The sequence below is a fragment of the Arachis ipaensis genome, chromosome B6 (genome assembly GCF_059453495.1).
Source record: "Arachis ipaensis isolate K30076 ecotype BB chromosome B6, ASM5945349v1, whole genome shotgun sequence".
In the NCBI taxonomy this organism is placed as follows: domain Eukaryota; kingdom Viridiplantae; phylum Streptophyta; class Magnoliopsida; order Fabales; family Fabaceae; genus Arachis; species Arachis ipaensis.
In genome coordinates this window covers 104,997,707-105,009,191 of record NC_142441.1, presented here as the reverse complement: position 1 = coordinate 105,009,191, position 11,485 = coordinate 104,997,707, and positions in this window count along the sequence as shown.

The window sequence follows — 11,485 nt, the reverse complement described above, 5'->3', positions numbered from 1 at the left end:
ACTTTCAACTCTTTTCAAAATCAATCAAAACATGCCAATTTCATCCCTTTTCTTTGAAATCAATCAAAATGTACCAAAAGCAACATCAAGCCATCCTAAACTCACACATTGACATTTTACCAAATTTTTCAAAATTACCATCCAACCCTTTTAACACTTCTCAATCAAATGGCTAAAGGACAAACACAATATCATGTCATACATCCTCCCTCACCCCAATTTCCAATAATACCATTTCCAATCAACCATCATTATACATAATCAACATCATACTCACCATCAACATGGTATCACCCATCAATTCAACCTCAATCATCCATCAAGCATATATCACAACATGCATTTCTCATATTTCACACAATCAAGGCATCAATATTCATAATCACATATATGATCACATCATATATCTCAACCATTCAACAACATCAACAATTCAATGCCTATCTTAGGGCCTCTAGCCTAAGTATTTCCTACCACATTACATATTAGATACGGGAAACTGAAACCATACCTTAGCCGATTTCCCACGCTCAACCGGAGCACTTCCAAACCACTTGTCCACAAGCTCTCAAGGTATCAACACCTCCAATAACAGATTTTATCACACAAAACCCTCTCCCAAGCTTTCCAAAATCACCAATCAAGTTCCAATATTCACATATACACAACCTAAGCCACAATCATCATATCCATACACAACATCTCAATACCCAAACATCATAGAACAATAAATTACACTAGGATTGAGAATCTTACCACACCCAAGGTCCAAGGAGACAAGATTAACCTTCTTGACTTCCTGTAAAGATATTGAAAGTTTCTTGTTTCCCAAGCACTTTGAGAAATGGTTAGCATGCATGTATGTTTGTAGGCTTCTGAACTTGTTTTGGTGTGTGAACACCAAACTTAGTTCCTTGCCCACTTCTATTATGCCGCAAATTGACTATATGCATGAAACATTATGTGATTTTATTAAGAAAACCAACTATGAACTAGAAAGTAAACAATTGTTAAGTGGTTTTCATGATTGTTTGGAGTTAATGACTAATAATGCTATTTGGAGGGTTGCAATGTGTTTCCATGAAATCTGTGGTGGAACACCAAACTTAGCATCACACATTCACCCTTGAATTGTCTATTTATGACCTCATTTTGGTGTGCAACACCAAACTTAACTCCTTACAATGCAGGAAAATCTACTTAACTCTCTTATTGAAACAACTAAGAAAAGAAAGTTACCTCTGGTTGGGTTGCCTCCCAACAAGCGCTTTTTTGTCGTCACTAGCTTGACGTCCTTCATTTTTGTTCAAGTCAGCTCATGGATGCTCTCCTCCTTGTTCCATGGTCCTCCCAGGTAATGTTTCACCCTGTGACCATTTGCTGTGAATGTATCCTTTGTAGCTTCATTCAGAAGTTCAAGATTTCCATGTGGGAAAACCTTGTTCACCAGATAAGGGCCAGTCCATTTGGACTTGAATTTTCTAGGGAAAATCTTGAGCCTAGAATTATACAATAGCACTTGCTGTCCTGGCTTAAAATCTCTTCTTGAAATATTCTTGTCATGCCCTCTTTTGGCCCCCTCCTTGTATATTCTAGCACTCTCATAAGCTTCTAATCTGAATTCATCCAATTCATTAAGTTGCAGCAACCTTTTCTCTCCTGCTGCTTGAGAATCAAGATTGAGGAGCTTAGTGGCCCAGAAAGCCTTGTGCTCAAGCTCTATAGGGAGGTGGTGATAAACCACTATTTTATGGTTTATCTTGTGTTTAATTGAGTGGTTTTCATCAAATCTTCACCCACTTATTAATATGATTTGCATGATTTTATAATTCCTTCCTAGTATTATTTTATGATTGAAAACTTGCTTCCTAGAGATCTTTAAATAGTATATTTTAATTCTCCTTTACACCATTCGATGCCGTGATCCATATGTTAAGTGTTTCAGGCAATGGAGAGGAAGCTTGCAAAAATGGAAGGAACACAAGAAACTAAGGAGATGACCAGCGAGGACCGACGCACGCGCATAGCTCACGCGAGCGCGCGGAATGACGAAAATATCAGCAACGCATGTGCGTGCCTGACACGTACGCGTGATCTGCGCGATCTGCAAAATTAACAGAAAATGCTGGGGGCAATTTCGGGCCGCGTTTTAACCCAGTCTTTGGCCCAGAAACACAGAATAAAGCTAGGGAATATGCAGAGACTCAACACACACACACACACACACACACACACAGATACATTCACATATTTTGATTAGGATATTTTTAGGTTTTTAAATCTGAATCTAGAGAGAAATTACTCTCCCTCTAGTATCTCTTTACATTCCTAGTTTATTGCTTTTGCTTTTGGATACTGAAGAGTCATTACCTCCGCAGAAGATATTATTCTAGTTTGTTTCCTTACTTACTCTTTTATTTATTCCATATTCTTAATTCTTGTTTAGAGTAGTAATTGGATTATTTTCATGGAATGTTAATGCAAAGGATTACTTTTACTTTTAATTAATTTTAAATCCCCATCTTATTTAATTTATCATGTCTTTGATGAGTGGATAATTTATATGCTTTTTGGCATTGTTTTTAGTATGTTTTTAGTATATTTTAGTTAGTTTTTGTTATGTTTTTATTAGTTTTTAAATAAAAATCACATTTCTGGACTTTACTATGAGTTTGTATATTTTTCTGTGATTTCAGGTATTTTTTGGCTGAAATTGAGGGACCTGAGCAAAAATCTAATTCAGAGGCTGAAAAAGGACTGCAGATGCTGTTGGATTCTGACCTTTCTGCACTCGAAGTGGATTTTCTGGAGCTACTGATACCCAATTGGCACGCTCTCAATTGCGTTGGAAAGTAGACATCCTGGGCTTTCCAGCAATATATAATAGTCCATACTTTGCCTAAGATTTAATGGCCCAAACTGGCGTTCCAAGGCAGCATAGAAATTCTGGCGTCAAAACGCCAGAACTGGCATAAAAGCTGGAGTTAAACGCCCAAACTGGCACAAAAGCTGGCGTTTAACTCCAAGAAAAGTCTCTACACATGGAAGCTTCAATGCTCAGCTCAAGCACACACCAAGTGGGCTCGGAAGAAGATTTCTGCATTAATTACCTATTTCTGTAAACCCTAAGTTACTAGTTCTCTATAAATAGGACCTTTTGCTATTATATTTTCATACTTTGATACACTTGATCACGTTTTGGGAGGCTGGCCTCACGGCCATGCCTGAACCTTGTTCTTATGTATTTTCAACGGTGGAGTTTCTACACACCATAGATTAAGGTGTGGAGCTCTGCTGCTCTTCATGAATTAATGCAAAGTACTACTGTTTTTCTATTCAATTCACGCCTACTTCTTCTCTAAGATATTCATTCGTTCTTCAACTTGATGAATGTGATGATCCGTGACACTCATCATCATTCTCACCTATGAACATGTGCCTGACAACCACCTCTATTCTACTAGCAATGGCTTGAATACGTATCTCTTGGGTTTCTAATCTAAGATCGGAACCTTCGTGGTATAGGCTAGAATTATTGGCGGTCATTCTTGAGATCCGGAAAGTCTAAACTTTGTCTATGGTATTTCGAGAAGGATCTGGGAAGGGATGACTGTGACGAGCTTCAAACTCGCGATTGTTGGGCGTGTGACAGACGCAAAAGGATCAATGGATCCTATCCCAGCATGATCGAGAACCGACAGATGATTAGCCGTGCGGTGACAGCGCATTTGGAACATTTTCACTGAGAGGATAGGAAGTAGCCATTGACAACAGTGATGCCCAACATAAAGCTTGCCATGAAAGGGAGTATGAATGATTGGATGAAGGCAATAGGAAAGCAGAAGTTTAGGAGGAACAAAGCATCTTCATACGCTTATCTGAAATTCTCACTAATGAATTACATAAGTATCTCTATCTTTATTTTATGTTTTATTCATCTTTTAATTATCAATCCTCCATAACCATTTGAATCTGCCTGACTGAGATTTACAAGATGATCATAGCTTGCTTCAAGCCGACAATCTCCGTGGGATCGACCCTTACTCACGTAAGGTATTACTTGGACGACCCAGTGCACTTGCTGGTTAGTTGTGCGGAATTGTGACTAAGTGTGATTCACGTTTGAGAGCTCCAAGTCTTTGGCGCCATTGTTGATGATCACAATTTCGTGCACCAAGTTTTTGGCGCCGTTGCCGGGGATTGTTCGAGTTTGGACAACTGACGGTTCATCTTGTTGCTTAGATTAGGTAATTTTACTTTTTATTCGAAAATAAAAATTTTTTTAAAAAATACAAAAATTTTTTATTTCTGTTCTTCAGAGTTTTTAAGAATGACTTCTAGAGTTTCATGATGATCTGTTGAAGTCTGGCTGGCTGTGAAGCCATGTCTAATCTTTTGGACCGAGGTTTTAACTTATCATCACAAGAGCTTGTTGATTTCTATCAATTTTGCTGTTGTGAGCAATGATCTGCTAAAGCTTGGCTGGCCATTGGCCATGTCTAGTGTTTTGGACCAGAGCTTTCTTTGAAAAATCACAAAAAAAAATTTATAAAACCATAAAAATAAAAAATATTCTATATTTCTTGTTTAAATCTAGTGTCTAATTTTAAATTTGGTGTCAATTGCATGTCTTTATTCTTCTAATTTTCGAAAATTACATGCATTGTTCGTCATTGATCTTCAAGATGTTCTTGATGATTTCCTTGCTCTAATCCTTAAATTCTCTTGTTTTGTGTGTTTAGTTGTTTCTCACATGCATTTTTCAAATTGTTATAGTCCTTAGTATACAAACTTCTAAGTTTGGTGCCTTGCATGCATTATGTATTTGATCTTAGTTTTCCATGTTTAATTGCATTTTGATTGTTCTTCATCATTAAAAATCCAAAAAGTTTTCAAAATTATGTCTTTTCAAGTCAATAATACAGAGAATTGAAGATTCAGAACATGTAGCAGAGGAATTACACAGAAAAAGCTGGGCGTTCAAAACGCCCAGTGAAGAAGGAAAACTGGCATTTAAACGCCAGCCAGGGTACCTGGCTGGGCGTTAAACGCCCAAAAGGGTAGCATTTTGGGCGTTAAACGCCAGAATGGATACCATTCTGGGCGTTTAACGCCAGGATGACATAAGAGGGAAGATTTTGTTTTTAATTCAAATTTTTTTTCAAGTTTTCATAAGTTTTCAAAATCAAATCTTTTTCAATCATATCTTTTCAATCATATCTTTTCAAAATAAATTTCTTTCCATTTTTTTTACTATTTTCGAAAATACTTGCTAACAATTAATGATTTGATTAAAAAATTTCAAGTATGTTGCTTTCTTGTTAAGAAAGGTTTAATATATGAATCACATCTTTTAAATTTCTTGTTTGCCAAGTCATTAATTTTAAAATCAAATATTTTTAAATTGTTTTTCAATTATATCCTTTCAATCATATCTTTTTAAAACCATATCTTTTCAATCATATCTTCTTAATCACATTTTTTTCAAAATAATTTTTAATCATATCTTTTTGATTTCTAATTTCAAAAATCTTTTTCAAAAATCACTTAATTTCTTTCCCAACTTTAATTCTCGAAAATCATCAATCAAATTTTCAAAATTTCTTTTAATTATTTCAAAATCTTTTACTTTAATTTCGAAAATTCTTCCCCTCTTCTCACATCCTTCTATTTAAAGGACTAACACTCCTCCACTATCAATAATTTGAACTTTATCCCTCTTGATAAGTTCGAATTCTTCTCTTTCTACCTTCTCCTTCTATTCTTCTTTTCCTCTGACACTTCAAGGAATCTCTATACTGTAACATAGAGGATTCCATACTTTCTTCTTCTCTTTTCATATGAGCAGAAGCAAGGACAAAGGCATTCTTGTTGAAGCTGATCCTGAACCTGAAAGCTAAGAGAAGCTAAAGTACAACTCTCTATAGAGGACCTAACAGATCTTTTCAAACAAGAAGAAGACATGGCAGCCGAAAACAACAACAATGCCAACAATGCAAGGAAGGTGCTTGGTGACTTTACTGCACCTACTCCTGACTTCTATGGGAGAAGCATCTCAATCCCTGCCATTGGAGCAAACAACTTTGAGCTTAAGCCTCAATTAGTCTCTCTGATGCAACAGAATTGCAAGTTTCATGGACTTCCATTGAAAGATCCTCATTAGTTCTTAGCTGAATTCTTGCAAATCTGTGATACTGTCAAGACCAATGGGGTTGATCCCGAGGTCTACAAGCTTATGCTTTTTCCCTTTGCTGTAAGAGACAGAGCTAGAACATGGTTGGATTCACAACCTAAAGAAAGCCTGAACTCTTGGGAAAAGCTAGTTAATGCCTTCTTGGCAAAGTCCTTTCCACCTCAAAAATTGAGCGAGCTTAAAGTGAAAGTCCAAACCTTCAGACAGAAGGAAGGTGAATCCCTCTATGAAGCCTGGGAAAGATATAAGCAATTGATCAGAAGGTGTCCTTCTGATATGCTTTCAGAATGGAGCATCATAGGTATCTTCTATGATGGTCTGTCTGAACTGTCCAAGATGTCATTAGATAGCTCTGCTGGGGGATCTCTTCATCTGAAGAAGACGCCTACAGAAGCTCAGGAACTCATTGAAATGGTTGCAAATAACTAATTCATGTACACCTCTGAAAGGAATCCTGTGAATAATGGGACAAATAAGAAGAAAGGAGTTCTTGAGATTGATACTCTGAATGCCATACTGGCTCAGAACAAAATATTGATTCAACAAGTCAATATGATTTCTCAGAATCTGTCTAGAATGCAAGCAGCAACAGGCAGTACCAAAGAAGCTTCATCTGAAGAAGAAGCTTATGATCTTGAGAACCCAGCAATGGAAGAGGTGAATTACATGGGAGAACCCTATGGAAACACCTATAATCCTTCATGGAGGAATTATCCAAACCTCTCATGGAAGGACCAACAGAGGCCTCAACAAGGTTTCAACAACAATAATGGTGGAAGAAATAGGTTTAGCAATAGTAAGCCTTTTCCATCATCTTCTCAGCAACAGACAGAGAATTCTAAGCAAAGCCATTCTGACTTAGCAACCATAGTCTCTGATCTAATTAAAACCACTCAAAGTTTCATGACTGAAACAAGGTCCTCCATTAGAAATTTGGAGGCACAAGTGGGTCAGCTGAGCAAGAAAGTTACTGAACTCCCTCCTAGTACTCTTCCAAGCAATACAGAAGAGAATCCAAAAGGAGAGTACAAGGCCATCAACATACCCCACACGGCCGAACCTGGAGAGGAGGAAGAGGCAAAGATTTCCACTAAGGAAGACCTCAATGGACGTCCACTGGCCTCCATGGAGTTCCCTAAGGAGGAACCATGGGAATCTGAGGCTCATACAGAGACCATTGAGATTCCATTGAATTTACTTTTTCCATTCATGAGCTCTGATGAGTATTCTTCCTCTGAAGAGGATGAAGATATTACTGAAGAGCAAGTTGCTAAGTACCTTGGAGCAATCATGAAGCTAAATGCCAAGTTATTTGGTAATGAGACTTGGGAGGATGAACCCCCCTTGCTCACTAAAGAACTGGATGACTTGACTAAGCAGAGATTATCTCTGAAGAGACAAAATCCTGGAAAGTTCTCAATACCTTGCACCATAGGCACCATGACCTTTGAAAAGGCTCTGTGTGACCTAGGGTCAAGCATAAACCTCATGCCTCTCTCTGTAATGGAGAAACTGGGAATTTTTGAGGTACAAGCTGCAAGAATATCATTAGACATGGCAGACAACTCAAGGAAACAAGCTTATGGACTTGTAGAGGATGTCTTGGTAAAGGTTGAAGACCATTACATCCCTGCTGATTTCATAATCTTAGAGACTGGGAAGTGTATGGATGAATCCATCATCCTTGGCAGACCCTTCCTAGCCACAGTAAAAGCTGTGATTGATGTTGACAGAGGAGAATTGGTCCTTCAAGTGAATGAGGACTCCCTTGTGTTTAAAGCTCAAGGATCTCCCTCTGTAATCATGGAGAAGAAGCATGAAAAGCTTCTCTCAATACAGAGTCAAACAAAATCCCCGAATTCAAACTCTAAGTTTGGTGTTGGGAGGCCATGCTCTGAACATCTGTGAGGCTCCATGAGAGCCCACTGTCAAGCTATTGACATTAAAGAAGTGCTTGTTGGGAGGTAACCCAATCTTTAATTATCTATGTTAAATTTCTATTTTCTTTTGTTATTTTATGTTTTCTGTAGGTTGATGATCATGTGAAGTCACAAAAACAATTGAAAAAGCAAAAATAAACTAAAAAATAGAATGAAAAACAGAACACCCTAGAGGAGAAGCTTACTAGCATTTAACGCCAGAAATGGGCACCAGACTGGCGTTTAACGCCAGAAAAGGGCAAGAAGCTGGCGTTAAACGCTAGAAATGGGCAGCAACCTGGCGTTTAATGCCAGGATTGGCAGAAAAGGGCGTTTTGCACGCCACTTGGTATAGGGATGAAAAATCCTTGACACCTCAGGATCTGTGGATCCCACAGGATCCCCACCTACCCCACCTCTCTCTCTCTTCTTCACCCATTCACCAATCACCTCAATACCTCTTCCCCAAAAACCCCTCACCTATCAAATCCCACCATTCTCTTCACCACTCACATCCATCCTTCATAAAACCCACCTACCTCACCATTCAAATTCAAACCACTTTCCCTCCCAAACCCACCCAATAATGGCTGAACCATACCCCCCTCTCCACTCCTATATAAACCCATCTTCACTCCTTCATTTTTACACAACATACACACTACTTCTCCCCCTTGGCCGAAATACTAAGCCCCCTCCATCTCTTCTATCTCTTCTTCTTCTACTCTCTTCTTTCTTCTTTTGCTCGAAGACGAGCAACACTTCTAAGTTTGGTGTGGTAAAAGCATTGCTTTTTGTTTTTCCATAACCATTTATGGCACCTAAGGCCAGAGAAACCTCTAGAAAGAGGAAAGGGAAGGCAAAAGCTTCCACCTCCGAGTCATGGGAGATGGAGAGATTCATCTCAAGGGTGCATCAAGATCACTTCTATGAAGTTGTGGTCAAGAAGAAGGTGATCCCCGAGGTCCCTTACAAACTCAAAAAGGGTGAATATCTGGAGATCCGACATGAGATTCGAAGAAGAGGTTGGAAAGTTCTCACCAACCCCATTCAACAAGTCGGAATCTTAATGGTTCAAGAGTTCTATGCCAATGCATGAATCAACAAGAACCATGATCAAAGTGTGAACACGGACCCAAAGAATTAGCTTACAATGGTTCGGGGGAAATGCTTAGATTTTAGTCCGGAGAATGTAAGGTTGGCATTCAACTTGCCAATGATGCAAGGAGATGCACACCCCTATACTAGAAGGGTCAACTTTGATCAAAGGTTGGACCAAATCCTCAAAGACATTTATGAAGAGGGCGCTCAATGGAAGAAAGATTCAAGAGGGAAGCCGGTTCAACTAAGAAGGCATGACCTCAAGCCCGTGGCTAGGGGATGATTGGAGTTCATCCAACGCTCAATCATTCCCACTAGCAACTGGTCTGAAGTTACTATAGACCGGGCGATCATGATCCATAGCATCATGATTGGAGAGGAAGTAGAAGTTCATGAGGTTATATCCCAAGAACTCTACAAGGTGGCGGACAAGTCCTCCACTTTGGTAAGGTTAGCCTTCCCTCATCTCATTTGTCACCTTTGCAATTCGGCTGGAATTGATATAGAGGAAGACATCCTCATTGATGAGGACAAGCCCATCACTAAGAAAAGGATGGAGTAAACAAAAGATCCCACTCATGGATAAAAGCATGAGGAAAATCCTCATCATAAAATCCCTGAGATGCCTCAAGGGTTGCATTTTCCTCCACAAAACTATTGGGAGCAAATTAACACCTCCCTAGGAGAATTGAGTTCCAATATGGGACAACTAAGGGTGGAGCACCAAGAGCATTCTATCCTCCTCCATGAAATTAGAGAGGACCAAAGAGTTATGAGAGAGGAGCAACAAAGGCAAGGAAGAGACATTGAGGAGCTCAAGCACTCCATAAGATCTTCAAGAGGAAGAACAAGCCACCATCACTAAGGTGGACCCGTTCTTTAATTTCCTTGTTCTTTATTTTCTGTTTTTCGAATTTTTATGCTTTATGTTTATTTATGTTTGTGTCTTTATTACATGATCATTAGTGTCTAAGTGTCTATGCCTTAAAGCTATGAAAATAAATCCATCACCTTTCTTAAATGGAAAATGTTTTTAATTGAAAAGGAAAAAGAAGTACATGAATTTCAAATTTTAAAACAGTTTAATTATTTTGATGTGGTGGCAATACTATTGTTTTTCTGAATAAATGCTTGAACAGTGCATATTTTTGAATTTGTTGTTTATGAATGTTAAAATTGTTGGCTCTTGAAAGAATGATGGGAAAAGGATAAATGTTATTTGATAATCTAAAAAATTATAAAATTGATTCTTGAAGCAAGAAAAAGCAGTGAAAAGCTTGCAGAAAAAAAAAGAGAGAAAGAAAAAAAAAAGAAAAAGCAAGCAGAAAAAGCCAATAGCCCTTTAAACCAAAAGGCAAGGGTAAAATAAAAAGGATCCAAGGCTTTGAGCATCAGTGGATAGGAGGTCCCACAGGAATAAAATCCTGGCCTAAACGGCTAAACCAAGCTGTCCCTAACCATGTGCTTATAGCGTGAAGGTGTCAAGTGAAAACTTGAGACTGAGCGGTTAAAGTCATGGTCCAAAACAAAAAGAGTGTGCTTAAGAACCCTGGACACCTCTAATTGGGGACTCTAGCAAAGCTGAGTCACAATCTGAAAAGGTTCACCCAGTTATGTGTTTGTGGCATTTATGTATCCGGTGGTAATACTGGAAAACAAAGTGCTTAGGGCCACGGCCAAGACTCATAAAGTAGCTGTGTTCAAGAATCAACATACTGAACTAGGAGAATCAATAGCACTATCTGAATTCTGAGTTCCTATAGATGCCAATCATTCTGAACTTCAAGGGATAAAGTGAGATGCCAAAACTGTTCAGAAGCAAAAAGCTAAAAGCCCCGCTCATCTAATTAATACTGATCTTCATAGATGTTTTTGGAATTCATTGTACATTCTACTCTTTTTATCCTATTTGATTTTTAGTTGCTTGGGGACAAGCAACAATTTAAGTTTGGTGTTGTAATGAGCGGATAATTTATACGCTTTTTGGCATTGTTTTTAGTATGTTTTTAGTATATTTTAGTTAGTTTTTATTATGTTTTTATTAGTTTTTAAATAAAAATCACATTTCTGAACTTTACTATGAGTTTGTGTATTTTTCTGTGATTTCAGGTATTTTCTGGCTGAAATTGAGGGGCCTGAGCAAAAATCTGATTCAGAGGCTAAAAAAGGAGTGCAGATGCTGTTGGATTCTGACCTCCCTGCACTCGAAGTGAATTTTTTGGAGCTATAGAAGCCCAATTGGCGCGCTCTCAATTGCGTTGGAAAGTATACA